The sequence below is a fragment of the Mastomys coucha genome, unplaced genomic scaffold, assembly GCF_008632895.1.
Source record: "Mastomys coucha isolate ucsf_1 unplaced genomic scaffold, UCSF_Mcou_1 pScaffold4, whole genome shotgun sequence".
Classification (NCBI taxonomy): Eukaryota; Metazoa; Chordata; class Mammalia; order Rodentia; family Muridae; genus Mastomys; species Mastomys coucha.
Genome location: NW_022196910.1, coordinates 25,146,432 through 25,160,309, shown reverse-complemented (window position 1 = coordinate 25,160,309; position 13,878 = coordinate 25,146,432).

Here is a 13,878-nt window from a genome sequence, read left to right as displayed (position 1 = left end):
AAAAAAAAAAAAAAGAGTGATTCAGAGGCTGGAGAACATGCTTTGTAGAGATAGCTTAAGCCTCCCTAACCCTGGTCTGCAATGTTTGAGGGTTGGTTTTCTTGAAATCCTAGGAATATAGATATGTGAAATATTCAGGTTCAGAGCGATATTGCAAAAGCAACTCACACTATCATCCCCACCGGCAGTCCACCAGCAAGTACAACTGCAATTGCAATGCTGTCAAAGTCCATTTTAGCCATTCACTCCTTTTCACCAAAATCCTATACAAGCGAGTTAAGCCACACCCTGAACATTAACAGATCTGCCTGAAGAGTGCCAGAGCCCTGCAATGCCTCCAGACACTCTTTTATTTTCTAAGAGGTCTGGAAGCTGGTGACTGTCTTCAGAAATCTGAGGAAACTGTTTTAATTTTTAGGTACTGTTTCTCCAAAATGAAGTCAGAACTTGAGGGGGATTTCATCCCTGTGGACCTTAGCAACAAAGACAGAATTCTTTCTCAGCAAAGGATCATGGGTAGAGTGGAATGCAGAAAAGCCTGAGATAGGTTACAGGCAAAACCAATGTGTGCAAGGAATTTGCCTTGGCTCTCTTCTCCCTTTATATATCCAACCCACAACCATAGCCTCCGTTACACTTACACCTTGCACAAGTTTAGCTTCACTCGTCTGTTCCACAGGCATCCGACATTTGAGATGTGGGTAGACGTTGTGCTGCCTCTTAGGAGAAGGCACTAAGTACCCTGTCTGACCCAAAAACACATATACACTTGGTCTTTCTTCTGTTGCTGTGGCCATATGGGCATTGCTTTATAAGATTTGCTTTAGATATTCAGGTTCCAAAATGAAAACCGCATGCCTCTGTAGCCCAACAACTTTCAGGACTAACAACCCTCAAAGCACTGACATCATATTCCAGGTGGAAGAATTTCTTCTTTAGGATTGCAGTTAGGTAATCCTGGGTCAAATAGAAAATTCCACTTTGTTTTGTTAATTACACAGCTTTCTTTATGCATTGCATTTGGTCTTTGGAGATGCTAAGATACATTTATAGACGTTATAAACCTTCACATGCTGCTGGTTAAGAGCCAGGGCCGGGAGGTGGGAGTGGGTGGGTGTGTAGGGGAGCACTAACATAGAGACAGGGGGAGGGGACATGAGAAGGGTTTCCAAAGGGGAAACTGGGAAAGGGGATAACATTTGAAATGTAAATAAATAAAATATCCAATAAAAAGAAAGAAAGAAAAAAGAATCTTTACTCTGAGCCATGACACTGAAACAATGTATCCCAGGACTGATGTAAACAGTGCATAAGAAAAGGTATAAAGGCACAGCCTTTCACTATGCCATATGCCATCACTTAACTGTATGACTTGTCAGTGTTTAAGAACGTCTCTTTTGTCAGTTTCTGTCAAAATATTTAGTTTTCTTTCTACACTACTAATCAATCAGTCTGTACGTGGACAATAAATCAACATTTATTGAATAGCTGGAGAAGTCTACGCAAGACATATGGGAAAGAAAATATCTAGTAACCTATCCATCAGTCAATGAGTAAACATTGACTAAGGAAGAGCCACAGGAAAAAAATAAATACCAATTTCAGGCTTGTGAGAGGCCCAAGAAATAAAAGAACAACCCAAAGGGCATGACATCAAAGATTTATACTGCATAAGTAAGAAAGAGAAAACAACTTATTTACATGACAGCATCTTAGTAATGTCAAACCAGATAACCTATAGATAAAGCACAATTCCTGGGAAAAATAAAATATGATGTAGTTAAGAATAAACTGTCTTGGCAAGCCAGAGGAGAGAGAAGGTGGAGATCATTTTACATGTGGATAGTTAGATAACTTTTTATTTAGAACAAGGTAAGATTTGAGCTAAATCCTGAGGGATAGGGTTTTTTTTTCCCCCAGAGGGGAAACCAGGAAAAGAGATAATATTTGAAATGTAAATAAAGAAAGTATCTAATCAGAAATAATACATATTGTGACATGCAGAAAAGAAAGTACATTTGACGTGAAAGGAAGGAAATAGCTTTATTGAGGCAGAGAGAGCAGCACGAATAAAACCTTAAATGCAGAAAAGCAAAAGATGCTATGTAGTTGAATGGAAGGTTAATAGATGCTTTCTTTAAAAAGCTGGAATTCTTTCACGATCCCTTGAACGTTCAAGAGTTGCTGTGAGTGTTCAGTGCTTCCAATGTTAATCAGTGAGATAAGTGAGTATAGAGGCACACTCCAGAAGGACCTTGAAAGTCTCCCATGAGGCGCTTGTCCAAGTAGTCACACATGCCTTCAGCAAATATTCAGTTAGTGATTAGCATGCTCCAGCTCCTGTGGAGAAGCTAGATTTTTATCAAAGGCACATGAAGGATATAATAGCACAAGAAAACTATTACCTCAACAGGTCATATCCACCCACTTTGTCCAGTGTAGGAAAACAGTGCTGAATTGGAACTACAATTGCAGGCCCTAGCTTTAGTCTTGGCTATAATACTTTAGCAATATTATAAGCATGCTAGATGTGAGGTGGCTTCTCGGAAAACTGATACAATATAGTAAAGGCCAATATTGGCAGGGCCGATTGTATCGGGCCTCGTGGCATGGATTTTTTTTTATTTAAACAATATTTATACCCAACCATTGGACTGAAGTTGGGGACCTCTATTATTGAATTAGGGGAATGATAGAAGAAGCAGAAGAGGAGGGTCACCCCATAGGAAGACCGGCACTCTCAACTAACCTGGACTCCTGGGAGCTCCCAGTTACTTAAAATTTAATGTCACAGTCTAGAGACAAAATTCTTGGTTTCAGAAGTCGGTCCTTGCTTTTGATTTCTTCCCCTATTGCATAAATTTCCCTCACATTGTAGAGACTTGTTTTTCTTAACATTAAATGATTGCAAATGTTAGTCACATTAAAAATAAAAAATAGTATCTCTACAGGAGCAGGGTAACCCCATAGGAAGACCAGCAGCCTAAAACCAAACCAAACCCTTGAGGTCTCTCACACAGTGAGCCACCAACCAGGCATCATATACAGGATGGTCCAAGGCCACAGCACATATACAGCAGAGGACTGCCTGGTCTGGCCTCAGTGGGAACAGACACAAATTCTCAAGACACTGGAGGCTCAAGGAGAAGGGAGGCCAAGTAGGGGAGGGGAAGATGGAGATCACCCTGTCACAGAGGCAAGAGACAAGGGAAATGGGATGTGGAGCTGTGGGAGGGAGGGTCAGGAGGGGAGGGAACGGCTGGATTGTAAATAAATAAAATAATGAAAAAAATAATAGTCCCAGTGGAAGCTTGTATTGATTAATTTTAAAGGTAAAGTGCTAATGTGTAAAATGTATAAGAAGACCATATTCTTCAGATGCTTTATCTCTCCTACTGATTGTGCCATGCTGTTGATTGCAGAAGAGTGACTGCTGTGCTTGCATTGTCTTGAATGAGAACATTAAATGGAGAACAACAATAACAAAAAAAGAATTAAAGCGCTTTAATTCATTAAAGTGCTTGATGCATGTAAAATCCTAGGAAATTAACCAGTCTATACAGATTCAGTTCTTAGGGCAGTAAAGGCAATGTGCAGTTTCAAAAGTGATGCTGGTTAGGCAGTGAGCTAATCATTCAGCCTGAGATACAGAACAGAAGGAAAGAGAAGAAAGGATTAACAAAGAATCTTCATCCCTCCACTAAATCCATCTCTGGGAAGGGATTTTATCTGAATGAAGATTTCCCTTACTAGTTTGCAGAAATGCAGACATTTCACAGATAAAACTGCTTTTGTGACTACAAAGTATAAGAAATGAGTATAAACTTTAATGGAAAGAGGCAAAAGCCAGATATTACCTAGAAGATAATACCCTGGGCCCCCTATCATACCTATTCATAGATGAACTGACCTGTGCTGTGGAAATAAGGCCTACTCTAAAGGCCTGCTCCTTTGATAGCACTCAAAGAAAACAATTAGTCTCATGTATAGACTGCTCTTGAGGCTAAGCACGGAAAATATGCAATAGAAGATTCTATAAAACCTGGCCTGGGGACAGTTCTCAGGAGCAGAGTAATTGCCTAGCATATACAAGGCAACATGGGTTCAAAGCCCAATCTGATCACTGAATTTTTTTAAAAATTATAATATATAATTACAGAAATCAACAAATGTATTGTGTTTTGACAGGTCTTTAACAAATATTTCTTCTTCTTTAAATTAAGCTATAGAGAGTGAGCAGCATTTAAGGACTCAGACTCTGGGGCCAGGTTGACTGTAAACATCTCCATGAATGAGATGAACACTTTCACGTATGGAGAAAAATGAGCCAGTGGTGTAAAAAGGGTCTAAACAAGCCTTTAAGAGTTGGTAAGTCTGCAAAGTCATGTCACGTAACTGGCTTTTGATTGGACTTAAGGAATTGCTGTCTGTTCCTGGCTGGTCTTTCATACCTCCCCATGAAAGCAAATATCCTGTTGACTTTGGAACATTCAGATGCAAGTCATGTCTGCAGTGTGTGTTTGATTCAGGGCACCTATTTGTTCTGTAAATATTCTCCATTTACTTCACACTGTAGCCTAGGAAAGGTAAATGCCCACTGCCAAAGCAACCTTCCAGAGTTTACAAAAGCAAATGAATTAAAATATTTTCTCCTAAAGTCAGTACTGTAAAATAATGATTTTATTTGGAGGCATTCTCTGAAGCCCCTTGAGAGAGTTGTCCCTTGGAATCAGTTTGTGATGTCAACTGCAATAATAATAATAAAATAACAATAATAATAATAATGAACGCCTTGTCATTTGCTTTCTTGAGAGGCTTGCTTTAGTAATTTATGAGCTGAAATTTTGATACTGATGGATAGTAGCATGACAACATGAAACGATTTCTGATTTAAATTCAGATACCTGAGCAAATATTACCTCTTGGAAATCATGCGACCATTTATCTAGAATACTGTATGGACTTATGATTTATAAAGGCACTAAATCACCAACATTCAAGCTTACTTTATAATTAGGAGCCTATGGGGACAACAAAAGAAACTTGGAGCCTGATCACATTTGGCGTGGCTTTTCAGTGCTAAATCTCTTTGGTGCTTCCTTCATCAAAAGATTGGCTTCTCATGAAACATCGTTTTTCCTGGAGGCCAGTTTCAGTCACTTCTCTAGCATTACTAATGGTCTAAGATAATACAAAATCCGTCTAGAAAGGGAGTGCTTAATTCTTCCCACAGGCCAAAAAAAAAAAACAAAACAAAAAGTGTCTGCTCTCAAAACATTCTCTAAGTAGGTGACTTGTTTACTGGCTGGAAGATAAGAATGTAATTTGCCACATAGTGAGTGATTCTTTTTGTTTTTAATTCCATTCTGTGTCGTCTCACATCTTTACTGTTACCAGCTAGAGATTAAAATAGGATGGCACCCGAATTATGTCCACAAGCATTTAATGTTATTGAAGACCTGGTAACCTTAAAACTATGTTTTCTTTTCTATTTTGTTTGAGTTCTGTTTATGGTGACAAAAGATGCACAGCATAAATATCTCATTTTATGCTTGAAGAAGTTGTGCTAACAGGAGAAAGGCATTTCCAGCATCATGTGTCATCAAGATCCATTTTCAAGGCTCTCTCCTCCACCATTGTGAGCTGCACCAACACATTTCCTTCCTCTCCCAGATGTTTGAAACCTCCATTCTACTTCTGTTTTGGGTGAATTCACCTATTTCTGGGCAAATAAGAGCCTAGTCAACTTTTGATCTGGGGAGAAAACATGCTTTCAATTTTCTAAGGGAGAAGGTACATTTTCTTCTCAAAATTAAACAGGAGGAAAGGCTGTTGTAAAAGAAAGGAGTTCACATTCTACTGTTTCCAGGGCAGGCTGGTTTCAAAAATTACTCCTGAAGTCAGCCAGTTAACCCCAAAGGACCGGAAGACATTGGAGCTTACTGTTCTTGCACCAAAGGTGGAATTTGGAAGTGCTTATCAATCTTTATGAAAATAAATACTAAAAGAAATGTAATCATCCCAATGTACAAATTTTCGGTAGGAAACAACCCCTCAATAAAGCCTTACTAGCATCAAATGTGTGTTTATAAAATGCCTGTCACAGGCCAGTTGCAGTATACAGAGGACATTGCTGACTCTACTTGAAGGTTGAGTCTCAGTTCTTTCCATACCCATAGCAGAACTTCGGGGATACACAGGTAGCTTCGCGAATACATCTGTCTTGTTTCGACAGATCTGTTAAAGAGGAAAAGAGTGTGTTTTTATGACTATGTAGAAGAGCTAAACATTACAAAGTAAAAGCTTTAATCTTAGCCTCAAGAGAAAAAAAAATTCTTCACAAATTAGGCATTTTATGAAAACATTGCAGGCTTATGTCTACCTAAGAAAATAACATCTGTTAATGCTTTATTTTTTAAATACATTGAAATTGTAAACAGAACACATAAATGTTTAAATCTAAATTAGAAATAACAAAGAGTTTATAAACTTTCTTAGAATAAAAGTCACTGTCAGACAAAGTTGCTTTGAAAGAAAACAAATTACTTTTAGTTTCACTGTAAACATTTACTTTTTATTTTACATGGTGTGCCTGTTTTGTTATGTACACCAGGTGCCTGCAGATTCCTGCAGAGGGCTTTGGAGCCTCTGTAAGTGGATACAGAGCAAGTTTTCATCTGCCCCAGGCAAATACTAGAACCTGAACTCCAGTCCTCTTCAAGGACCGAAAATGATCTTAACCACTGGCCTGTCTTTATAGCTTTATGAGTCTCATTTTCAAAACCATAAGTTAGTTCACACCATAAACTTGGTTATGGCTGGTCATCTGAGAATGCATTCTCTGTAAACATGGGCTATTCTCTTTTTTGTTCCTTATAATATTTTTCCTTTCTACCAGGCATTGGCATGCAGTGAACAGAGTAAATTAAATTTTTCTTGCGTATTACCCTGTGTGACCTAAGGTTTTGCAAACCCAAGGCACAGGCATTTGACTTTTCCATGTTTCATCCTTCAAATCTCTAAACGACTGTATTCACAGGCAGCTGCCTAGTCCATTGGCATGCTATCAAGTTCAAGTTTGATCCAAGCTGAATGTTGCTTTGGAGTGTTAATTTTGGACATCTCAGCTCTGGTTTTCCTGTCGAATTCCAGAGCAGAGTCTTCTGCACCCACAACTGCTCAGAACTACCCTTCAATGACCCAGTTAGCTATGTTGTAAAACTTCTCTGTTTGTATTTCCTTTCAACCTTTCTATGTCCAACCTGCATCATCTCTATTGCCACTACCATTCTGCCAAGAATTCAATGAGGCTGCAAATAAGATTCAGCAGTTATGAGGATCCTTGCTTAGTTATCAGCATCAAACTCTGGCAATTCAGATCCATCTACAACCCCAGCTCAAAGGGAAGAGATGCCTTCAAGACTCCACACTTACCAGCTTATAAATGCACATACCTCCACATAGACACACATTCACATAACTAAAAATAAAATAAAATACATCTTTAAAAAAATCAGTCTATTTATTACCAACTTTAGCATATATCTTCTTAGTATTTTTAAATAAAAAAATTTAAATGTCATTATATTTTAAATATATTTATTTTCTGCCATGCATTAAAAAGTACATAATTATCATAATTACATCTAACCCACTGGTTCTAAGACCAACTTCCAAGATGACACTTAACTCATAAAAATTTTAGGCATGTATACACATGGAGGATTTTCATTTGAAATACCTTTAATTGTTTGCTTGGCTCACATCAGGCATCATTCTCTACACTTGGGTGGTCATGCAAAACTGTGTTTTCAGTGTCATAAGGAATTCACAGCAATGTCCATCTGAAGGCTAAAGGGACCTTGCACTCTGTGTCATATAGTCTCTCTGTATCCCCAGGTGATTGATCAGATGGACCCTACAAAGTGAAGTTATTTCAAACACTGTTGAATGTGTTCCACATTACTGCTTCCCTCAGTTTGTGCAATGTTCCATTCTGTTCCAGTCTCATATGGCCCTTGGTACTTTGGACTCTTAAGTGGATGCAGGCTCAGAGATGGTGGGTTTACAACGAAGAAGGCTCTGGGATAATATTATCTGATAGGAGGTCAACTGGAGAAAGTTCAGAAATTGTGTTTACTATGGAACAAGGAAAATGGTATCAGAAGGTAATACACTCCACTGATGTCACTAAGCCCTAGATGAAGCCAGGAAGCTTTGAAGTTCAGAGATATTTAGGGGTGACTTGAATATAGAAGGGAAACTTCCCCTTGGGGCCCTATCAATCTGACAATATGTAAGTCACCCTGTGGGAAAGGGATACTGTCTTACACAAGGGAACTATCTTCATCCAAGGGACTAAGTTGTGAAATCCCTGAGGTAAAATTTCTAGCATCTGGAGAATTGTCATAATACTGAATTTGATACTGGCTGGTGACATCCACCTTGTGCTGCCATGGGGAAAACATGGAACCAAGCTTTCACAGACATAACATTCACAGTACTTTCTGTTGTTGTGAAAGCATCCTTGTCATTCTTGGTCTCTTCAAATCCAAGCTGGGGAGTGGCAAGTGCCAGGCTTTTCAACAGGTTGTCTCTGATATCAGGCATAAAAACTATACAGATATTCAATGATGGTTTGCATAATAATCAGATTAAAATAAGCAAACATGTAAAAACTGAAAATTTGCTATAAGTATAAAAGCTCTTAGTTAAAGTACACAGTAATTTCTAGATATGGTGGTATACACATGCAGTATCAGCACTTGGGAGGTAGAGGCAGAAGGATGGTGAATCTGAGGTGAATGTGATAACATGAGCACAAAATGCATAGCACTGAACAGTACTTCGTTATAAAGTCTTACTTTCTAGTCAATGGAGGTTCAGCCATGTGTTTCTATCACTTGAAAGAGATAGACAGTTCTGCAAATCTCCCCTTTAACCACAGCCACATGAATACATTCTATCCATAATGATGGACCATTAAGAAAAAAAGTATTAAAAAAGTTCTGCAGTCATATCACAATACACTTATAAAAAGTAAGACTCTCTATCCTGATTAATTACATTTATAATCACACATACAGTAATTAAAAGAATCTACAAAAAGTAGATGTACCATGTTGGCTTTATAATGCAATTGCAAATAGATACAAATTAAAAAATACTTCATTTCCTAATTAGAAGCTGAGGCCATTGGTTTCAGCTGTTTCTTTTTGTATATGCACTACAATTTCCACAGTCCCAGTTTTACCATATTGTATGGGGTTTGATAAGTTGGATTTTCATTTTCATTTAATTTATATACTTAAACATTTTTGGGGTGGCTTCTATGATCTAAATGCTGTTTAAAGGTATGCTGTCTAATTTCAAATATGTAGAATTAGCTATCTTCCTGTTTTATTTCTATTTTAGTTCTCTTGAGACTGAGGCCATTTTTGAATGCTGTCTGTACTTTTAGATTAGTTAAGGCTTTCTTAATGTGCCTGAATGTGGCCAGTCTTACTCAATGCTTCATGTGAGCCCAAAACGTTGTGTTGTTGTTGGCTATAGTCTTCCATGAATGTCAGTTAGATCAAACTGATTGATAGTAATATTGGGGCTAAGTACAATTTAATATTTTTCCATATGTCCTGCCAGTGACTAAAAGAGAAACATGAAAACTATCTACTACATAATAGATTATCTTTTACACTTTCAGTTTGATTATCATTAGCTTCATGAATACTGGTGGTGTTTTTAAGCAGTACTATGCATATTTACTAGAAATTAAAACTGACTTCTTCACCAATATGTAGAGCAAATCCTTTTTCTCATAGTATTCCTGTTCTGAACTATAATTTTAATATTTCATGTGTTGTATGTTGGGGGGAGGACAGGAGCATGTGTGTCATGTTGCATTTATAGAGGTGAGAAGAAAACTTTGAGAAGTATACATTCTCTTTCTACTATGGTTGTATAAATATACCTAGACCATCAGACTTGTATGAAGATACCTGCACTTACTCAGCCATCTTGCTATCCCAAGTGAGCTTAATTCACACACACATAAATACACACACACACACACACACACATACACACACACACAAGGCTTCTTGTGATAAGCATGAGTATGCTATATCCTCTTTCACCATGTTATGTAAAATCAATATTTTTTATTGATTTTGTGCATGTGTGCATATGGGTATGTGTACTCTAGTGTGTGAGATACACATATGCATGGATACAGTTGTACATGGATGTTTGTAAGCATGTGAAGGCCAGAGAACAAACTTCATTGTTGTTCTGATGCACTGTCCATCTTTTTGGAGATAAAAAGCTCTCACTGGCTGGGAATTCACAGAATCAGCTGTGCTGGATGGTCTGGGATCACCGTGAATCCATGGAATTCAACATGCCTAGTTCTGAGGTTCCATGTAATTCAACATGCCTAGTTCTGGGGTTCTGGGTGTACTCTCATGCCTAGATTTGGTACATGTGTTCTAGAAATGGAAGTCAACTCGGCATGATTGCAAGGCAATACATTCCTTTACAGAGGTAATTTTCTTTCTATCCTTGACATTTCATAATTTTGTTTTTTGAAGTTGCTTTCAAGGCCTTGCTCCTATCACTTCTCACAATTTTAATCTTTTTATACTCTTAATTAGGAATGACTGCTGATGTAGTTAAATTGATATCTAATTGAACACACTGGTATTTTGACTATTTGAATCATGTAATTTTTTTTTTACTTTAGCATATTCTGTGATTTGGCTTTGGCTTTTTAAAAAACTAAATTCTTATTTTTATTTACCATATTGTAGTTAAAATATAATTATATTCTCCTCCCTTCTTTTCCTCTGTCCAACAATTTCTACATCTCTCCTTTGCCTGTCTTCCTTTCAAATTGATAGTCTCATTATTAATATTACTATTATTACATATTCTCTCTCTCTCTCCCTCACTCTCTCTCTCCCTCTGTGTGTATGTGTGTGTGTGTGTGTGTTTGTGTGTATATACAATTCACGAAGTACATTTTTTATCTGTTTGTGTATATGGATTCTAGGCAGACCACTTTGCATTAAACAACCAATAAAGGGACTAATCTCTGGGAGAGGCCAATTCTTTTTTTTTTTTCTAACCCACCATTAGTTGCCTATAGTTCTTCATCTAGAGGTGAGAGTCCATGCTGGCTAAGCATGTCTACTAATATTGTCATTATTCATGTTTTATTTACGTGAGTGTTTATAGGAGAGAGTCACAGCTGACTTACTGATCCTCTGATTCTCACATAGAATTCCTCCTTTGCCCAGTTTCAATGATGTTCCTTGAGTATAGGTGCAGGAGTTGTATTGAAGAATTATATTCTAGGACTGAACTTTCCACAGTGTTTTGATCTCTGCACTGAGTCTAATTGTGGATTTTTGTGATGGTCTCTATTTGCTGTATAGAGAGGCTTCTCCGATGGGGGAGTGATAGCTACATTTGTCTGTGCATATAGAATAAGCTTTGGAACATAATTAAGAATTATGCTGACCTATTCAAGCAGCAGTACTAGATTCTCTTCTAAGATCCACGACTGCATGTGCCACATTGCTATGTTTCTAAAACGAGGCATGATTTGCCATCTGTTACTGGGCCTTAAGTCCTCTTAGGAAGCTATTGGTTACCACCAAGATAGGAGTGATGCATTTGTACTTTTAGGATATTTTGCCATGCTGATCAGTGTTGTCGGCCTCAGCTCTCCTAAATTATTGTTCTGTTGTTTTGAAAACATCACCACAACCAAAGAAACTATTATACGAGAAAGCATTTAATTGGGGAAATGCTTATAGTTTCATAGTGGTGGCATGGATGCAAGAGCTGGGGCAGTAACTGAGAGCTACTTCCAGATATGTTGGGGTGCTCTATTGAAACCTCAAAGCCCGTTCCCCAGTGACACATTTCCTCCAACAAGGCTAGACCCCTTAATCCTTCTAATTCTTTAAAAGATGACCACTATGGTGGTTTGAATATGCTTGGCACAGGGAGTAGCACTATTAGGAGGTGTGGCCTGGTTGAAGTAGGTGTGGCATTGTGGAAGGAAGTGTGCCACTGTGAGGACAGGCAATGAGAGTCTCCTTCTAACCACATGGGAGCTGGTCTTCTCTTAATGGCTTTCAGATAAAGATGTAGAACTCTCAGCTCCTCCTGTACTGCCTGGACACTACCTGGTACCATCTTATACTAACTTATCTTAGTTGCTATTTTATTCCTGTGAACAGAAACTGTGACCAAAGGAAGGGGTCTTTTGTGGTTTTCTGTGGATATTCATATATTTTTTAATATTTCTATAAAATATATCATTTGTATGGAGATCAAACTGATGACAATTTGTGCTAGTTGGTTCTCTCCTTCCACTATGTGTGGCCCAAAGACCAAATTGAGACCATAAGTTTTGGCAGCAAGTGCTTTCTGCCTCACCAGAACACATAAACAGTTCTTAATAGAATTTTGATTCAATACATACAAAAAAAATTGCTAAACTTCAGTCCTTCTTGAACTCCCAGCTCTTAGAATTCTTCTATACGACCTTCAACAAGTCTCTGAATCTTGGGGTGTTCACATTAACATAGATGTCCTCTTTATATATGTTGCTCAACTATTTTATTTATTTAATTATTTCTTTTATGTTCTGAGATTATAAAATTACATAATTTCCCCCTCTTTTCACCCTTTCAACCCTCCATGTATATTTCTTTGCCCTCACTCAAATTCATGGCCTCTTCTTTCATTAATTAGTTTTATATGTTATATATTCATATACACATATACATATTCCTAAATACACAGATTGAACCTGCTCTGTCTGTATAAATTTACTTATGTTTTTATCTCTCTCCATTTGTTTTTGGATAACCAATTGGTGTATTCTTTCCTAGGTAAGACTCTTTCTCCCACTTGCAGCATGTATGCTTATGTGCCTGTAGATCTTGGTGGAGGTTTAAGGCCTATGGGCTTTCCCAGGTCTGTTTTAACACATTTATTAAACCATAATGATCCCAAATCTCTGTCCTCATATCTTCACATATATGTAGTCTTCTCTCATCATTAAAGAATCTTCACTTTATAACAAATGGAAAATATTAGCAAAAACTACACCCTATTATAATATAGAACTGCGAAGCCCAGTCCCAATGGATATATATATATATAACAATTCCTGAAGAGGGAGGGGAAAGACTATGTGAGCCAGAAGTCAGGGAGTGTGCTGTGAGATTCTGTCTTCTGGTGATGTTAGAAGCTACACCCATAAAGTCTCACCATTCAGCCTAAGCATGAGATGAACAAGAGTGACAAAGTAGTAATCTAATTTCTTGATCAATTAAAGACTTAACAATGAACCACACAGTCATATAGTTTATTTAATTGAAAATGCTTTTAGTATTTAAAACTATGTATCTTAACCTGAATTCTTTCACTTAAAAAATATAACTAATCTGGTCATTTGAATGAGGCTTAGAGTTCCCTTTTTTTTTGTTTTTTTTTGTTTGTTTGTTTGTTTTGTTTGTTTGTTTGTTTGTTTTTTTGAGACAGGGTTTCTCTGTGTAGCCCTGCCAATCCTGGAACTCACTCTGTAGACCAGGCTGGCCTTGAACTCAGAATTCCACCTGCCACTGCCTCCCAAGTGCTGAGATTAAAAGCGTGCGCCACCACCACCCGGCTAGAGTTCCCATTTTACTGAATTCACACCTATCCAATGAAACTTCAGATGATGCAGTGTATTCTTGATATTTATACTTCCTTTAGTGGTGGCCACCAGCCACATATAGCTACTGAGCAACTAAGATGCAGCCCGGATGACTGTAGAAGTTAATGTTTATAATACTTAACATTTTTACCTTACAGAGCTACATA